Below are 18,214 nucleotides of genomic sequence, written 5' to 3'. Positions count from 1 at the left end.
GTAGGATTTACATTGAGTTATAGCAGTGAATATATTAATTCCTCATCAAAGCTCTTACTGAGTTAAGGATGAACTCAGATTTGGGGGGACAAGTAACCTGTCTTTCCCATTTAAAATGTATTCATTTATTTATTTCCTGCCGAAAGCCACAAGAGGCTTCTCTGGCAACACCAATCAGGAAGAAATCACCTCATCCCAGCAACAGCAGGGGACAACAACAGAGAGATCAACCACTGATGGGCTTGGAAATCAGGTGACTAGGGTGTGTCATCCCTTCTGTACTTCCTAGGTGTGGTACCAGTGACAGGCGGAACAGTGATGCGTGAAGACCAGCCCTTGACCAGCCTCTTTGCCTCTTAGCATCTGAGCCTCCACTTTTGCCTTTCTCCCTGTCCCACCTGTGAGTACCCAAATCTTTCTAATTATTGTACTATCCACACTGTGCTACTAACCTATAATGCGTTCAACCCTACTCCACCTACTGCTCCTCCTACTCGACTCTCCCTACGCTTTCTCCAATCACGCTACTAAGTCATCTTTTCCTATGCCTATTTTAAAACTCACAACTCGAAAATCCCACTACTCTATTTCTCTTCCACCTCCTTTCAACAAACAAAGCTGTCAAGCCAACCATACCTCCTAAAACACCTATTCACCTCGCCTCTCTTCCTCTGAAACTCAACTTCTGTACTCTTCCATACCTCATCAACTGAAGGTTGCACTCTGGAATGCTCAGTCTGTATGCAACAAAACATCCTTTATCACTCCAGCTCTCCTCTCCTAGACCTTCTCGCTATCACTGAAACCTGGATTTCTCCATCTGACACTTCATCTGTGGCAGTCCTACATGACTCCAAACTATCCTTCGTTCACTCTCCTCAACTGACTGGCAGAGGTGGAGGAGTCCGACACCTACGCGCTTCCAGCCTCAATGCCTCACAAATTTCCAATGCCACGTCCTCTCTTAACTGTTTTCAATTCACCATCTCTACTATTGATCTGCCTCACTCGGTTCGCATAATCTCCATCTATCAGCCACTGGACCATTCTTTGATCTTGGGCAACTCTTTGATTCTCTTTGCACTAACCTCCTTCTGTTACGTGACTTTAACCTTCCCTCACCAAACACTTCTCAGAAATCTGAACTTCAGTCATTTCATAGTGACCACACTCTCCTCTCTACCCATAACCTACCTACCCACAAAGGCGGTACATTTTTGAATCTCTTATTCATCTCCACCTCTCGCTCAGCCACTAATACTACTGTCACACCATCCATATCTGATTGCTCAATTGTTTCCACCACCATCTCCTTTCCACTCTCTGACCTTTCCTCACCACTTGCTTCACCTATTACTAAAAGGAAATATAAACGTTCTGCCCTTCCCCCTTTCTCTCCGGCCTACAGTTCTCACTCTCCTCCTTCAGACCCAATACATCTTCGACCAACACTGCCTTCTCCAGCTTCCAATCCCTACTATATGATTAATTCTCCGCTCACTTCCCACTGCTTACTTTCATCCCAAAGTCTCAGCATTCTCAACCATGGGTCACTCCATTCTTACTCCCTCTCCGCACTGACATGCGTCAGCTGTTCCACAAATGGAGGCATACCCACTCGTATGAGGACCTGCAACTCTACCACTATTCCCTGAACTCTCTCAAGTCCACTCTTGATAGAACAAAAAGAGAATTCTATTTAACCCTCATTGACTCTCACTCCAATCACCCTCACTGGCTACAAAGAACCCTAAACTCACTCCTCACTCATCCTAAGTCTATGACCATCAACTCCACTCTCACAGCTAATGACCTAGCTGAAATCATTGCTGCAAACATTTCCAAAATTAGAGACTCTCTCCTGACCTTCCTCACACTTCCTCCTCCTGCATTTTACACTCCACCTACTCTACCATCATCCTCTGCCTCCATCTCCCACTTTAGTCACACTAATACTGACAAAGTGCTATCTCTATTGATGAAGGTTAACCTCTCTTGTGCCCCACCAGGCCCTCTTACTCCTCAGATAGTCAAGCCTTTTGCCCCTATGGTGGCCTCGCACCTTGCTCAACCTGTCCTACGACTCTGCTTGCTATCCCTTTGTTTTCAAAACAGCCATGCTGTTGTAACATAAGGGGAGTCCTAACAGATAATTTCCGAGACAATTTTTGACTCGCCATCATTTAGTCACCCTTATGTGTTGTACCCTATGTAGTTGCCTTCTAGATGATTTGCAAATAATTATCATGCAATACATAACTCATGTTTAATTTTCTGTTAGGTTGGGCTTTTCTCATTGCCTATTTTGTTTATTATCTGTTTTTCTTCATAACTAAACGTTTTGGAGCCCAATTACTGTCACTCCTCAAATCGCATGGTTATCTTCTTTTTTCCATTCTTTTCTTTGGACATAGTACAAATCATATACATAAAACAGGACATAAGTAAATGCACTGTGCAACAACGGGTACAAAAATCAATGAAAACATTAAGGGGTAATTCATAGAATATCGCGCACGCGGCTGGCGCACAATGTGCACGTGCGATTCTCTGTGCCAGCCCCGTGCGCTAAAATCCATTTCCGCGCACAGCGTATTCATGGATTCTAACTGCCAAAACCAGCCATGGCGCACAGTGGCGCAGCGACCCTGCAGCAGCGCCAGTTACGCCCCAAAGAACGCCCCTAGCGCAAGGAAAAGCCATCAAAATCCCCAATCCAGGGCAAAGGGCTGCGCTAACCCTGGACCAGTTTACAGGGCTGCCAAACAGCAAATGCCAAGCAGGGAACATGTATTACTGGGGTTCGCGTGAAGTTTCACACGCGATTGGCCCAGTGCGAGTGGAGTACGTGTATAACTGGGGTACACAGGAAGTTTCACACGCGATTGGCCCTGTGCGAGTGGGGTACGTGTATTACTGGGGTTCGCGGGAAGTTTCACATGCGAAAGGGCCCTGTGCGAGTGGGGTACGTGTATTACTGGGGTTCGTGCACACACACATCCTTACATGGCCCATGTCACACATACAGGCAAGTATCAGACTACCAGCACACTGCAACATGCCCTGTCTCGCACACCAATGCTTGGCCACTTACCGCTCAACTCCAGATGGGTCTTCCTCTGAAGGATCTGGGCGTGGAGCGCTGGGCATACGTGTTCCAGGACCCTCATCTGGATGTCACTCATGCTGACCCGGCCCCCCTCCGCAAGGCGCTGGGCCTTGTGGAGGGTCCGGGACCTGAAGTCCTCCCAGCACTTGACGTGCTTGATGTCGCGGGTTGCCACCCCCTCCGCGTTGATAGCAACCACTACGTTGTCCCAGATCCTCTCCCATCCTTCCCTGTTGGCACGTGATGTTCCGAAGAGGGCCTCATAATGCCCCAGGACATGCTCCACCAGGACACCAACTTCCTTCACACTGAAGCTGGTGGCCCTCTGCCTCTCTGGCTGGGGGTCGCCAGTGGTCTCCGATGGTGTTTGCCCCGACATGGCGACTCCCGAGGCAGGCGTGGGTGGGCAACTGGGTCCTGGGGCTGGGCTGTGGAGCGATGGTATCCCAGTTGGGAGTCTTCTGTTCCAGCAGGGGTGGACACAGCAACTGGAAGCTTGGCTGACGTACAGGCACCAAATAGCAGGGCACGTGGGCAGCAGGCAGTCAGGCAGCAGCAGATTGCAGGTGGGAGCGTCTCGGGGCTCTGGGGGGCAGTAATTCGGCCTTCTGGGCAGGAGCGTGGTCTTCCGTGTGTTTTCACGTGGCCAGCTTGATACGGAGTGATTTGGCATGTGAAAAAATGGCACGTCACTGTGTAATTCGAGGAAAGGGCCTTACCACGTAAGCGTGTCTGCACATGTACGTGTGATTTCAAGTTACATTACGTGCACGGGTGTTTCCCTCATAGCACGTGATGACAGCGCACACGTGGAAAAACTGCACGTCCGATTGTCATCGCGTGTAATTGGAGGAAAGGGCCTTAGTGCATACATGCGTATGTGACGTGTACGTGTGGGCCGGTTTAAAAGCTACGTGTTGGACGCCATTTCCTTGTATGTGCTTTTCGTGGAGAGCGAGTGGGTGAATTCTGTACTTCTTGTCGGTTCACACGCGATTACTTCACAGCATTTCAAGTTCGTACTCCCTGTTACCTCTGACAGCTTTTTTCTGATTTATTGTTGGGCCTGTTTCCTCAAACAGCGTTCACTTCTTCTTTTGTCTTGTCTCCTCAGACAGCGTACAATTCTTCTTTTGGCAGGGGTGTTGCCAACGGGCACACACGCGCGTATTTTTCACGTTCTTTTTCCAGGCAGACGGTGGGTCGCGCACGTATTTACCAACTGTGCTTCCCCCGTGTGGCACGTACCCCTTCAGAGGTCATTGTAGGCTGCGTGAATTACGCGTACGCTTATTTTTGTGTTTCTGGGTGACACAGCGTAGTGCGGGTACATTTTTTCATGCACGTGGTCTACGAGGGGCTGCGTGCACGTTATTTTTTGATTTTGGGTAGCCTGTGCGTTGCGTGACCCATCATCTTCCCCCAGGGGTCACAGACAGCCTTGTTAGAGCACTAGGTTACGAATTCCATCTAGTACCCTACCCCTTTGACCCCCAATTACCCAGGACAATTGTTTACCGCAACTCCCATATGCACAACAACATCAGTGCCATGGTTGCGAGGCGACCAAGCGGTAAGGGAGGCAAAGGTGGGCGACCTTCAAAAGGTGGCCGTGGTGGGCGCGGTAGGGGACGTGGCCGGGATTTGCAGGGTGCCTCTATATCCCCATGTGTGGAGGACCAATTGGGGACACCCATGCCCCCCCCATGGTTGAGGGAAACATGGCTGACACCATCCCAGCTCAGCCCTTGTTGGACCAGCCCACTGTGGCACCTGACCTGACCTGGCACAGGATGACTCCCAGGCTGACTTCCAGGTCAGCAAGTCTAGGCCACGTGTGGCGATGAAAGTTGTTGTCACCAAGCCACGTGGATCTGGAGCAGCTATGTCATCTGTTGCTCCGAGTAGGCAGGGTGGGGAGGCGGCACGGGCAGCTGCAGCTCCATCCGCCCCAGCTCTGACTCTCCCAGCCAGGACAGTGTCGGTCCAGGTCCATCAAACTGACGTTCCCCCTGCCAACATTACCCTGCAACCAATGCCTGCAAAAAGACCTATGGTCATTGTGCATTCCCACACTCCTACTACCCAGTCCACCGGTGCTTCTGCACCTACTGTCCAGAGCGGCGTAAGCCACTCTGGCTCCGCTCCACCTTTAAAGAAGAGGAAGAAGGGTGCTCTGGCACGACAGGCTGAGGCCCCCAGACACGGCTACACACTCCGGCACGTCAAGGAAGCCTTGCTTTAATGACGCGGAACTTGATGCACTTGTGTCCTATGTGTCGGCACATAGCCACGAAATGCTGGTGACTGCAGGGTCCAAGACCACAACTGGTCAACGCAAGGCACACTGGCAGATCATCGCCGACCGCATAAGTGCCCTTGGATTTGTGAGACGCACAGCTGTTGATTGCTACAAGCGGTGGAATGACCTGAAACGCAGAGCAAAGAACAAGCTGGCCTCAATTCATGCCGCTACTCTGGTGACTGGCGGTGGGTCTCCACCAGAGTACAACAAACTCACTGAACATGAGTCTGTTGCTGGGGCCTTCGTCACAGAGAAACAGATCCAAGGCGTGGGAGAACTACCTGATTATGATGCATTGTCCGGTGAGTGTCCATGTATGTGTGTGTAATGCATGTGTATGTTGTTGTTTGGGTGACGGATTCAGATTGAGTGCCAGGTGAGGGTGTGTGCACATGAGTGGTATGGGTCACCAATGTGCTTCCTCCCATACATTCACGTGCCTTGGTTTTGGGTATGACTGTATCCCTTCTAGCCACAGTTGCCTATTAAGCCCACATTTGTGCACTTTACCTTGAACTGTTGTCTTGCAACTACATTGGTCTGATTTAGTAAGTCTTCATTCATGCTGATTGTTTGCACTCTCCCCTTTTTGCTAGACAATTTTATGCCCTATTGCGACATATGTGATATGCTTCGGCCATTGTTTACAGGCCACACTGGGGCACTATTATTACCTGGTCATGTTAATGATTACACCATTCAGGCTGATGGAGTATTGGCCTTCATAAACATTATTATAAGGGGCTGTTTGCATGTGGAACATGGCAGATGTTTCCTGTGATGTCAAAGTGACCAACCATTGATCAGCCCACAATGACAGTATTTTTGGACACTGGATGTGTTTCAGTGTGTGGCATACGCATATTTTTAAACACTATTCAGCATTAATCTTCTCATCATGTCAATGTCACATGGATGTGTGACAGTACTCAATCACTGACATATTGCTGTAGTTTTGTACTTTACCATGGATATGCAACATGACATTTGTGTGATGGCATGTGTCATGTATGTGTATTGGACATGCCACTCACAACCTGATGTGTGATGCCTGTGCTACCCAACATGCTACACATGTGTAGCTTTTCCATCTTGCTCTCCCCAGTGTCTGCCTTTTTGACTCCACTTCCAACTCTTTGACAGTACATGCATGGCAGGGTTATAGTCATGTGGGACATGTGTTGATCATGTACTGGATCTGTGGCTTGTGGGATGTTTTTACCCATGCATCCAAGCCCTACCATAAAACTGTGCAGTACTGGCATGGAAAACATCATGATGGCCAGAACTCCCCAGAGAGTGCACAGGGAAAACATGAAGAATAGTCTGCCACCCATTTTTGCCTATGTTGTGAGCACAGGAGGGCACTGCCTAAAACCACCATTCGGCTACACACACAGTAGCCTGAAACCATTGGGAATGGCAATGCTGATTGCCAAAAAGCAACTCAGAACTGTGGGGAATTCATGTTCTTAATCCCAAAAATGGTTGCAATACCGGTACTCACCACTATGAGAAAGCCGGCGTTTTAAAACCACCAGACTCTTGTGTAAAACTGAACAAATGAAACAAAACCAGGCCAAGGAAAGACTTGCTAAGAGGTGGATACAATGTAAAACTATATTCTGAAATGACTTGAAGGAAGTAATTATTTAATGTATATGTAAAAATTGTAAGTTTGATTTAAACTGGGAACAAAAAGTGACATTTAGCTGAAACCTGGCTTAATGAAACTGGATTCTGCCTGACAACTACCCCCGACAGGAGTTGAAACCTGCTCAGCCACTCTTCCCAGGCCTAGCTGCATCCTGCTTCCCCTTGCCAAAAGGATTTGACAGCTCTCTGATTAGATTAGGGGTGGAGCACCTGGGAACTGGAAGGGACAGAACAATGCAACTTCCTTGACTCAGGCAAATGTTATATTGCAGGCGTCGTAAAATAGCTTCCTCTTGGGAGAACCTGGGGGGCAGCTGTGCCTCTGTGAACAAGCTGGCTTGGGGGAAGTGGATAAACCAGTTATTCCACCATGTGATGTGGGACCCACACCCCTTTTTGACCAGGGCATAATTTTAAAAAGATAGATAACTCATAGTGCGGACTGGTCAAAATTATATAAATAATACCATTATTCTTGTGATTTTTCGGTGCACATTTTAAGAGGGGTTTTTGCAAGAACCTGTAGCAGTATCCAGAATGCAGTGCTGTATCCGGAACCCGAGAGAACCACAAATCAGACCGTTGTGAGCAGATCCGTTGCTTGACACACCCAGAGAGCAGAGCTGACCCAGATAGCCGGGACCTCAGAACCACCCACCGGAAGTCCCGTCCAACCTGACGAGACCGTGACGAGGCCTATTTCAAATTGATATTGTGAGTACGTAGCAGAACTGTGCAGAACCAATCTCTTAGTTAAAATAATCTAATCAAAACTATTTTAACCTAATTATAACAGCCTCCTAGAAATCGTGTCATCTGTCGTTTTTAAAGGTGCACAACTGTCACCTGTCAAATCTGCAGCTGCAAGCATTCACCTGTCATTTTGAGTTTACTTTAAATCCGAAAAACTACCTTTATTAAATTGTCCGTATCTCTGGAACCGTTTGGGCTAGGAACGAGATCTAACTTTCCTCTGAAAGCTTAGAATCTAAGCTTCCCAACAAGCATAGAACCAACCCCCTACTCTCCTTATACGTTTTCCGCAATCATGATTTACACACATGCGAAATTTACCACGATTTGCGATTTTGGCTCAATTTCTCCACTTGTCAAAATAGCAGCTCCATTCTTTCTTTTGTTAAAATCCTTTGCAACTTGGTAATAACTCATAGAGCATTGCTAAAGTGAGCCTGAACTAATACCAACACGCATCTCCCACTCACCCTGAATCTCTAGAGGGAATTAAAATCAGTTGGCACATTTTCCCATCCATTGCCATCACATTTAAAAAGCATTTTGGGCCTGTGTTTCAAACTCCTACCTGTTTCCTCTAAGCTTGCTGGGGGGGAACTGAATTTCGTATTGTATTTGATTGCATTCCTGAGAACTGTGTGCTCCTCTTTCCATCTCCTTCCATTTCTTACATTGCATAGGGGAGGGGGGTGAATTGCCAGAGAAAAAGTGATTATCTTATCTTTTGCTAAAATCATATCAAGTATTTCTGTACTGCATTTTATTCCTCATTGCTTTTCCCTTGAAACCATAAAAGTATTTTTGCTACTTTATCCATCCTATACTAACTCCTCATTGATTGTAAAGAAGTGTGCTAGTGTCAGATTACCCATTGTTGATCAACATCATATGTCTAAGTGTACTATCAGATATTAGTTTATTATAAAGTGTGATATATATATATTGTTTACATTTTCAAATAAACCTTTTAATTTGCAAAACAAACCTACTTCTTGGCTCAGTCGGGTCAGGGGGATTCTAAGAGGGGGGTGTTATACAAGGGTTGTCATCTAGAGTACTGAACTGGACATAAAATGCATCAATAAGGGTTTTCCTCAGCATCCCAGACTAGGCATTGACTTAGCTGTAGTGTTGATTGAACATCGCTTACAGGCTTGTCACGGCCTATGTCTGTGCTATGGTGCTCATGCCTGTTTCCATTTGTTGTCTTTCATGTTTTGGCAGGTGATGACGCACTTGATGTTGTTGAGGTTGAGGAGATGGTGCAGACCCAGGAGGAATCTGTTGCACGACCGGGCACCAGTGGGGGACGTGGTGTGGTGGTAGGTGAGAACCCAATGTTACTGCAGGCCATACTCTCCAGGGGTGTCTCTGGGTGCACCTCCCCAGACCTCTATTTGGGTGCTGAATTGGATGTAAGGGTAAGTGTTTCTGGCAGGGATTCTGTTCTGTCCAACCCACCTGCACCAGGGGGAGAACCCTCTATGGGGATGTCAGTGTTGGTGGGTACGCCTTTGGCGGTTACGGATGCAGGGTCACACTCCACAGCATCTGATCCTGTTTCTGGGCCAGCAGATCAGAGGGGGAAAGCAGTCCTGCAGCCTCAGGCAGTGCCAGCACAGAAAGGTGCAGATCGCCTTGCCCCAAACAGGTGTGGTGCCGGTCGACGCGGTGGCCGTGCGCCACCAGGCAATACTGTATGGGAAAACTCCATGTACGGTATTGCAACCCAACAGGCAGCATCAGTAGAAATGATGGCTCAAGCAATGGAGAGGGTGGCCACTTCCATTAGCCCCCCTGAAAGGCAGATGGAGCAACAATAGCAGGCAACAGACTCCATTTGCCAATCACACAGGGAAGACATGTTGGCGTCCAACAGGGACCGACGGACGGCACTGGAGGCTCTGCGCCAATCGATATCAATAGAGTCCCATGCCCACAGGGAAGCCCTGCGGGAAGAACTACATATCCTCAGGCAGACTCTGATGACCTTGGGGCTTCCACTAATCTTAGGGCAGAACAGCAGCTGGACCAGCTCACATGTTCGCTCTCAGCTGAGATGCAGGCAACACATGAGGAGATCCGGGCATCACGTGAGGCCATGCTTGCAGAAATGCAGGCAACCCGTGAGGTGCTGCATGGGGATCTCCGCACATTAATCCTCCAGAATCAGACTCAGACCTTCCAGACCCGCATGCTTGCTGCCATGGAGGACCATACCCGGGCTTTGCGTGGGCTGCCTCCCATAGTGCCACCACCTCCTGATGCAGCAGCAGAGGGTGAGGAGAGCGACAGCAGTTCTCCCACAATGGCATAGCCGTGCAGGCCATGAGCCCAAGGAGGTATTTTTTTCGCAACATCCACGCAGGTGGGTGTTGGTGTGCACCCTGTCCTCGAACCTCCTGGGTGGCCTCCCCCACCCCCACTAGCCCCCACATGGCCATTTTTGATTTTTTCATTCTTTTTTTTTTACAGTGTGTTGCCTTGTGTGGCTCCCGTGGGCATCCACTGTATTCCGGCTGGGCACATGCAGGTTTGTCCTGAGTTTGGGTTAGATGCTTGGGTTTGTGAGACACACACCCCTCCTGCTTCCCGTTACCATGGGCTTGCAAAGGGTGTGACCAAGTGACAGTGAATTACACAGTGACATTGGGCTCCCATTAGCTGTGTGGGCAGTCTGTAGTCAATACTGTGTAGACATTCCTAGTGGATATTGTTGTTGTTTTCTACACTGTATGGTGTATTGATATGTGCTTGTGCATCCATGTTTTCCTTCTAATTTGCAGGTTCTTTCCTCATGTCTTCACAAGGCCCTCTACTTTTCAGATGGAGTTCATGTTGTATGCAGTACACTGAGACATTTGCGGGGCAGTAACACTGTACAGTTGGAAGGGCTTGATGTGCTGGAATATTCAGGTTTTAAGACTTCCACTACTTTGAATTTGTACTGTCATATTTTGCCACTGTTTCATCTTGTGTTTCTGTATTGGGTTGTTGGTAGATATTTTTTCATGTGTGCTGTTTCTTATTGATTACTGGGAACATATTGTCTGTGGCTTGTTTCCATTTCAGACAGTGCACTTTGTGACACTTGTGTCATGTGTTATGAATTCATTTGGTTGCTCTCACATTGAATGACATGCCATGGTGTGTTGGGTAGCTGAGATGGGGAGGGGTTGGGTGATATGGCACTATTTTCATGTTGTATTTTTCAAGGGGGTAGTCATTCATGCAGCATGAATATGTGTCTTTTATCACACATCATTGGTTGTCTTTAAGTAGGTAGGGATGCACACAATGTAGCACTTCCAGGTGACCAATCTCAGGCTGGTATGGTAGTGACAGTTGACTGTCCCTTATGTCATCATCATTGATTGTCATCTGGTATGTGCCAGGGCTGTGTGCACTCCACAGGGGTGTGATTTTAGGTGAAGTAATTAGCCACAAGCTGCGTATGGGCTGCCTCACCATATGCCCTTTCGCCTCCCATGTGCAGCGGGCGTGCATGTGGTTGGGGATGTGGGGGCACCACCATGTCCACCGGCAGACCCCGGCGTGTTGCAACGTTGTGCAGGACACATGCTGCCACTATGATCCTGCACACTACTGGGGGAGCGTATAGTAGCTGCCCACCAGAACGGTCAAGGGAGCGAAAGCGTGACTTGAGCACTTCCGAATGTGCGCTCCACTATTCCACGGGTTGCAATATGGGTTGTGTTGTATCTTACCTCGGGTGGCGTGGTGGGGTTCCGAATTGCCATCATCATGTGGGTGCTCAGAGGGTAGCCACTGTCCCCTGGGGAGGTGATGATGGGTATCATTAGTGGGGTTGTGACATTACTCAGTATCTGACATGCATGCATGTGCAGAGGCATTTATACTCACCGAGCAGCCATGTATCGCCATGCCGCCCAGCTTCTAGGTCCCAGTTTAGCGTTGACATTGTTTAAATAAAACTGTCGTGGGTGGACCCTGGATAGTTGGCATATACTGAGGTGAGGGTTCCCTTGGCATCACATACTACCTGGACGTTGATGGAATGCCAGTGCTTGCAGTTTCTGTAGATGTGCTCTGATGCCCTGGGGGGACGTAGAGCCACATGGGTGCAATCAATGGCACCTAGCACTTTGGGGAATTGTGCCACCCCGTAAAAATCCTGGACGGCAGCCTGCCTTTCTGCAGGTGTTCTAGGCAGGTATATGTGCCTTTAGACTGATGGGCGTGCAGTCATGATGTCCAACACCTGGTGTAGGCAGCATGACTGCGTGGCCTGTGACACCCCCCACTATAGCAGTTGTCCGCTGAAATGATCCAGTGGCCAAGAAGTGCAGTACATTAAGCACCTTTTCAAGGGGGCTCCGTGCTTGGGAGCACAGGGTGGGTGATGTGAGGTCATCCTCCCACTCACTGACCAGGTCGAGTATTATGTGAGGTGGAAACCTCTACCTCCCATACACTTGGTCATCAGGCATCCCAAAAAGGCTGGTTCTCAGTGTAAAAATTCTGGGCCTGACTATCCTCCTCCTCCTCCTCCTGCAGTAGCCCACGATCATTGCTGCTAGGAACGGTATATTCATCCTGGCGTCTGACCTTGTTTGTTGTTTGCGTGCACTTTTATGCTGCGTGGGTCCATGTACACCTGCTTCCTGCTAGCGTTCGTGTATCCGGATTAGCGCGTCTTTTTTGGCGCACGCGTTAGCTCAGTTCGATTCCATGAATATGTGTTTTGAACGTGCGTGTGGGCATTCCGTGCAATTGCCTCCTGTACTTCCCCCGTGACGCCCACATTTTCATGCGTTGTTCCCCATTCCATGTGTCACGCCCCCTGTTCCGCCTACTTTTGTGTGCGCCGCGCTATGTGCGTTTTCGCTGTGCGGGGAGCGCACGCTGTTTGGAGACGTGTGCGCCAGCGTGCGCCACACAGAATTTTGGTGCACATCCTGGGATTTACACGTGCACGGACTTCAATGAATCGCTGTGTGCTGATTTCGCACGCTTTCACACGCTTTCGCACGCTTGCGCCGAAAATTTCAGCGTACATTAATTCATGAATCGGTCTGTAAATATCATGTATATGGTGTGGTGCCTAGCTATTTGGTCTCTAAAATTAGGCTTTATCATCCATCTCGTCTGCTCTACTCAGCTGGAAAAAATCTGTTGGTTGTCCCTCCCTCACATTTTGATTCTCGGGGTGACCAATGTTTTTTCACTGGGGGACCATGCATCTGAAATGCTTTACCAGGCTAGTGTTGGGGCCAAACCCCCAGGTATGCCGAAGGAAGACTGGAATTTAGTGGACTTGGAGGGCCCAACACCCTCCCCCAAGAAACACACGAGGACTGTTCAAACAGTGGTTTATTACAGTCAAAACCAACAGGGTTCAGCACAGGAACTAAACATATTCATGCACATCTCGCTCTTCCTCAGCTTCCAGGCCAATTTTACTTCCAGATGGTGTCAGCACTTCATCACAACTTGGGCCCCTCTCCAGAAAACCTATCAGGCCAAGTGATTAGGTATTGAGTATTCTGTTACCTATTTAGGATGTCATAGATGTTGTTCTACTGGCCCTCGAATTTCAGGTGGCTGGCCTGTTCCATCCCCAAGTCACTAACTATAATATTGTTGCAGTGTTGTGGACTTACCATTGGTTCTTGCCAAATGCTACCCACCCCAAGCGTATTAAACTGTGGTTGGCTAGAGCTGACGTCCCCAGGCCTGGGATCCTCAAAAAAGTTCTCAGCTCACTGTGTACCTCTTCGGCGTAATGGGAATGATTATGTCTATATATTGTAACTTGTGTGTACCACCTTGCCTTATGAGTGTGCTCTCCTGTCCGGCACAACAAGTGTTACAAATTGTTGCATGCTTGTTGCAGTCCCTGTCTGGCTGCCTGGGACCAGCCCTCCTTTCCCACCGCTGATCGCTGTCCATTGTCTGCTTGGGCTGCATCACGTGTTTAGAGACCACAAATTTGACCTGCACAGCTATGAATTTTGAGGATTATTTCGTATTTTCTGCAGCTGGTCCTTTTGTCGTCTGGGGATTGGAATGTCATCCATATCTCTTAACCTTAGCTGCAAGTCCTGTCTCACATGTTTTGTTCTCTGTCCAGGCTGAATGAGCTCAGCTTGTGTCTTGCTCAGAGGCCTCAGGCCTGCAGTAATTTTCTTAAACCTTATAATGCAGTTTCTACAGTGTCCATGCTGTACTTTATTTCCATAGGTCAGTCACACTTCTCTATATCTGGTCCCATAGTGCTCCTGCAGTTCCATAGGGTTATTCGCATGTAAGCATCTGCAAGCTCTGTACAGGATTTCTTGCGCTTTGTTGTTTCTGCATTGCTGCGTTAAGCTGATGGCAAAAATAATAAAAGCAATAACAGTATGTATATGTATCTCTCCTCTAACTATAAAACTGTACCTTTGTGTTATTTATTCAAGTGCATGTTTGTGTCCCGAAGTGTGGATGGCACGTGTGCTTCATGTCTAACGCTGCTATGTCGTGGTGTCTCTAACGACATCAGCAACATGTTTTTTTTGGAGTTTAGTCCAAGCTGTCCATACAAGTATCCCTGATCATGGCCTGCAGCTCTTCATCCACGCATGGATAAATCTGTATGTCCCTTGGTCGGTATGGCTGACTGAAGGGATACCTCTCAATGTACTTGTCAATCATGGGTCCACTAGGAATCTGTCCAAAATAGAATGGGTGATTAAGGTGTTGCCTGGTCTTCTTCCTTGTCATGAATTTAGTGGGAGGGAGGTGGTGGCAGGATTCTACATTCCTCATCACAAGTTACAGAGTGTATCTACTATTGCTCTCTTTCAGACAAATTGAAGACATGTTTTTCAATAATCTTCTGGTCAGTTTTCCTGGTAATGTTTTAAGCGGTCTTTAAATGTAAATGCCTGGGCTGAGATGCAGTTTCTGCCTGGCTCTGTAAAGATATGCGTGCTAGAAATCTTAAAACAAATCAAATCAAGCAGAGGGGATGGTGTAGCAGGCAGAGAGCTGTGCAAACTAAGTGGAATATTGTAGTTTGCTGCCCTCTCACTTCCAGGGTAGCTAGTATAAAGCGACAGGATAAGATAAAATGTTAAGGAGTTTGGGATCAGGTCCCAAGTTTAGCACCTGTTGCACAGATTTTACGCAACCAGCAGGTCACAGAACAAGGTTTGCCATCAAAAGCATTTGGCTGTGTGATCATGTACATTTTCGAAAGTGCTCACTCATCAATATGATGCACCTTCCTCACCTAATGAAATCTATTTTACAGTATGATATTTAGATACACTGACCTAAATTTTACAGAAAAATAGACAGTGCCTAATTTTTCAATATCAATACTGTAATTAAGAATTATGTATCAACTTAGGTTTTTAGGAATGGAACTGCAGGACTGTTTTAAAAAAAAAAATAAAGCAATACATCCTTGTCTTTGCAAAACAGGATCTAGTTTGCATAACAAAATTATCATACTATTATTGCAATTATTTGAAAAAAGAAAGAACTTTTCTTGCCTAGCACAACGTAGGCCTTTAGTACGCTTAAGAGTGGAGCAGATGGTTACAGCTGCATTCTCTTGGTTAGCCCCTTTGCTCTTGCAGTGAACAGAGACCAGAGGGTGGAGAAAGTCCAGTGGGAAAGAGGAATGCAGACCAAGCTGTGCTTTCATTGAACAGGGTAGTTTAAATAGATAGGTGTGCTCCACAAGGGTCAATTTAATTAGCAAACCTACAGAATTGCATAGAAAATAGCTATGCAACACTGCTTATTTTATGCCTTATAAAATGCCCGAAAGGGTTTTGCTGAACCCTCTACCAATTTCTTAGACATCCAAAACCTTCAAGACACCATACAAGCAGGTTTCAACTCCTGTCACTTCACGGAAACCTCTATCATGAATATGTGCCGTACTTCATTGCCTCTGTTAAGCACTCACCTATCCTCTATACTAATTCTCCTTGACCTGTCTGCTGCCTTTGACACTGTCACTCACTCTGATCTCCTTAATACTCTCTTTCTTCTTGGGACTTGTGATCAAGCCTCTGGATTGAATCCTACCTTACACCTCGCCAATCCTCTGTCTGCTGGAGCAACAACACCTCTCAACTCACTCCACTATCTGTTGGTGTTCCACAAGGCTCTGTCTTGTGCCAGTCCTCATTACTCTCTTCTGCTCTTGGGGCACAAATCTCCTCCTTTGGGTTCTCATACCAACTCTTCATGGACGACACCCACATCTTCTCTTTTCCTGAACTCTCCTCTGAACCCTCTATCAAAATTTCAGACTATCTCTCTGCCATTAAATATTGGATGGCTATGCGCTCTCTGATGTTAAACTCTACCAAAACAGAGTTACTCTTCTTCCCTGCCAAAACCTCTCTCTCATCTCTTCCTATCCAGTTCCCACCTGCCACTCTCCCCTACTCTTCTTCAGCTAGAAACCTCAGCACCATCTATGACCCTTCCCACACCTTCTTTACTGTTATCTCCAAAACTGGAATAGCAGCTCGCCTCAACCTCTTAAATATTGGGAAAATCAGGTACCTAATGTCACAAGTCTCTCCCCTTCTCACCTGTTTTTCTTTACTTGCGACCTTCTTGGAAGTAACTTCCTTCTTTCGCACGGTCCGGGATTTATACAGGCCCGTGTGCGAGTCTTCAGATTCCAGCGTGAGGTTTGCAATGTCCTGTGCTGGGTAACGTTCAAACATCCAGGATCGGGAACCAGGAAGGGAACAATGTCCTGACTCGGAGGTACGGGAGTATCATAGGACCGAGTACAGAAAGGGTCCAGGAAGGAAGTACGGAAGTAGGAGAGTAAGGAAAGGGAATGAACTGGAAATATAATCAGGGAATTGGGAACAAGGACTAGGAAGGAAGCGCTGAGCGGACTCCGGCAACACACGTCTGACTACTCCAAGCAGTAGCGTTGAGATTCGCAGAGCCGCGGGGGCGTGGCTGTTTAGTAGGAAGTTGCACGTAACGCGCAAAGGCTGGTAAGCAGTGTTTCGAAAGAGACGGCCATGTTGGAAGGAACACAGAGTTCAGACCTCGGTGCATCATGGACCACGAAGTCCAGAATGGACGTAATCAGCGGTTCATGACAGTATGCCTCCTCCGAAGCCCCGCACCTCAGGGTTTGCCTGGGTGGATATTATGATATATTTGTATCAATCGGTGGGCATTCATGTTAGAGACAGGTTCCCAGGTGCGCTCACTGGGAGGATATCCTTTCCATTCAACCAAATACTGAAGTTGACCTCTTCTGTATCTGGAGTCACATATCCTGGAAACCTCAAATTCAAGTTGGTTATTGAGAATTACTGGAGTTGGTCTTGGAGCAGTTCGAGTGGATTGTACAAATGGTTTTCACAGAGAAGTGAGTGTGGAAGACTGGATGGATCCTTTTCCATGACTCTGGAAGTCGGAGAAAATAGGCCACTGGATTAACAATTTCCTTTATGGAGAAAGGTCCATAAAACCTGGGGGCCAACTTATTTGGTGGTAGATGTCTAGGAAGGAGTTTTGAAGACAACCAAACCTTATCTCCTACTGCATAGGAAGGACTATGTCTTCTCTTAGTGTCTGCATAGTGTTTAACAACTTTTTGGGCCTTTTCTAGGAGGTCTTTGGCTTCCTTGTGCACATTGATCAGTTTTTCAATCCAGGAATCAACCGCACAAATTGGGGTAGGATGTGGAAGTACAGAGGGTAGTAGTGAAGGGTGAAATCCTTGGCTGCAAAAGAACAGACTGATCTTGATAGCTGAATGATCCAAATTGTTGTAAGCGAATTCGGCCACAGGAATCAAGAGTGAGCAATCATCCTGTACCTTGGTGGCGAAGCAACGAAGGTACTGTTCCAAGGTCTGGTTGACTCATTCAGTTGCTCCATTGGTCTGTGGATGATACCCCAAGGACAAAGCGCGCTGGATCCCCAACATCCGACATAGTTGTTTCCAAAACTAGGATATATACTGAGGCCCTCTGTCAGAAATGATCTTGGAAGGTAGTCCATGGAGTCTGAATATGTGTTCCAGAATAATCCCAGCCAATTCAGATAAAGATGGTAGCTTGTACCAAGGTGTAAAATGAGCCATGTGTGTTAACAAATCGATGGTAACCATTATGGGTGTGTATCCACTGGATGGGGGTAATTCCAGCATAAAATCTGTGGCGATGATTTCCCAAGGTCTTGTTGGTATCGCTGGTTGGTGTAAGAGACCCGCTGGTCTTCTGTTATCATATTTATTCTGATTGCACACTGCACAGGATTGGTTATAAGTTCTTACGTCGTCTTTCATCCTTGGCCACCAGAACTGTCTCTGTATAAGACGGAGGGTGTTGGTGATCCCACGTTGTCCGGAATGGAGGGTATCATGG

Source organism: Ambystoma mexicanum, chromosome 1q (genome assembly GCF_040938575.1).
Source record: "Ambystoma mexicanum isolate Mex_15411 chromosome 1q, UKY_AmexF1_1, whole genome shotgun sequence".
NCBI lineage: Eukaryota > Metazoa > Chordata > Amphibia > Caudata > Ambystomatidae > Ambystoma > Ambystoma mexicanum.
Note: the sequence above shows the minus strand (reverse complement) of the source record.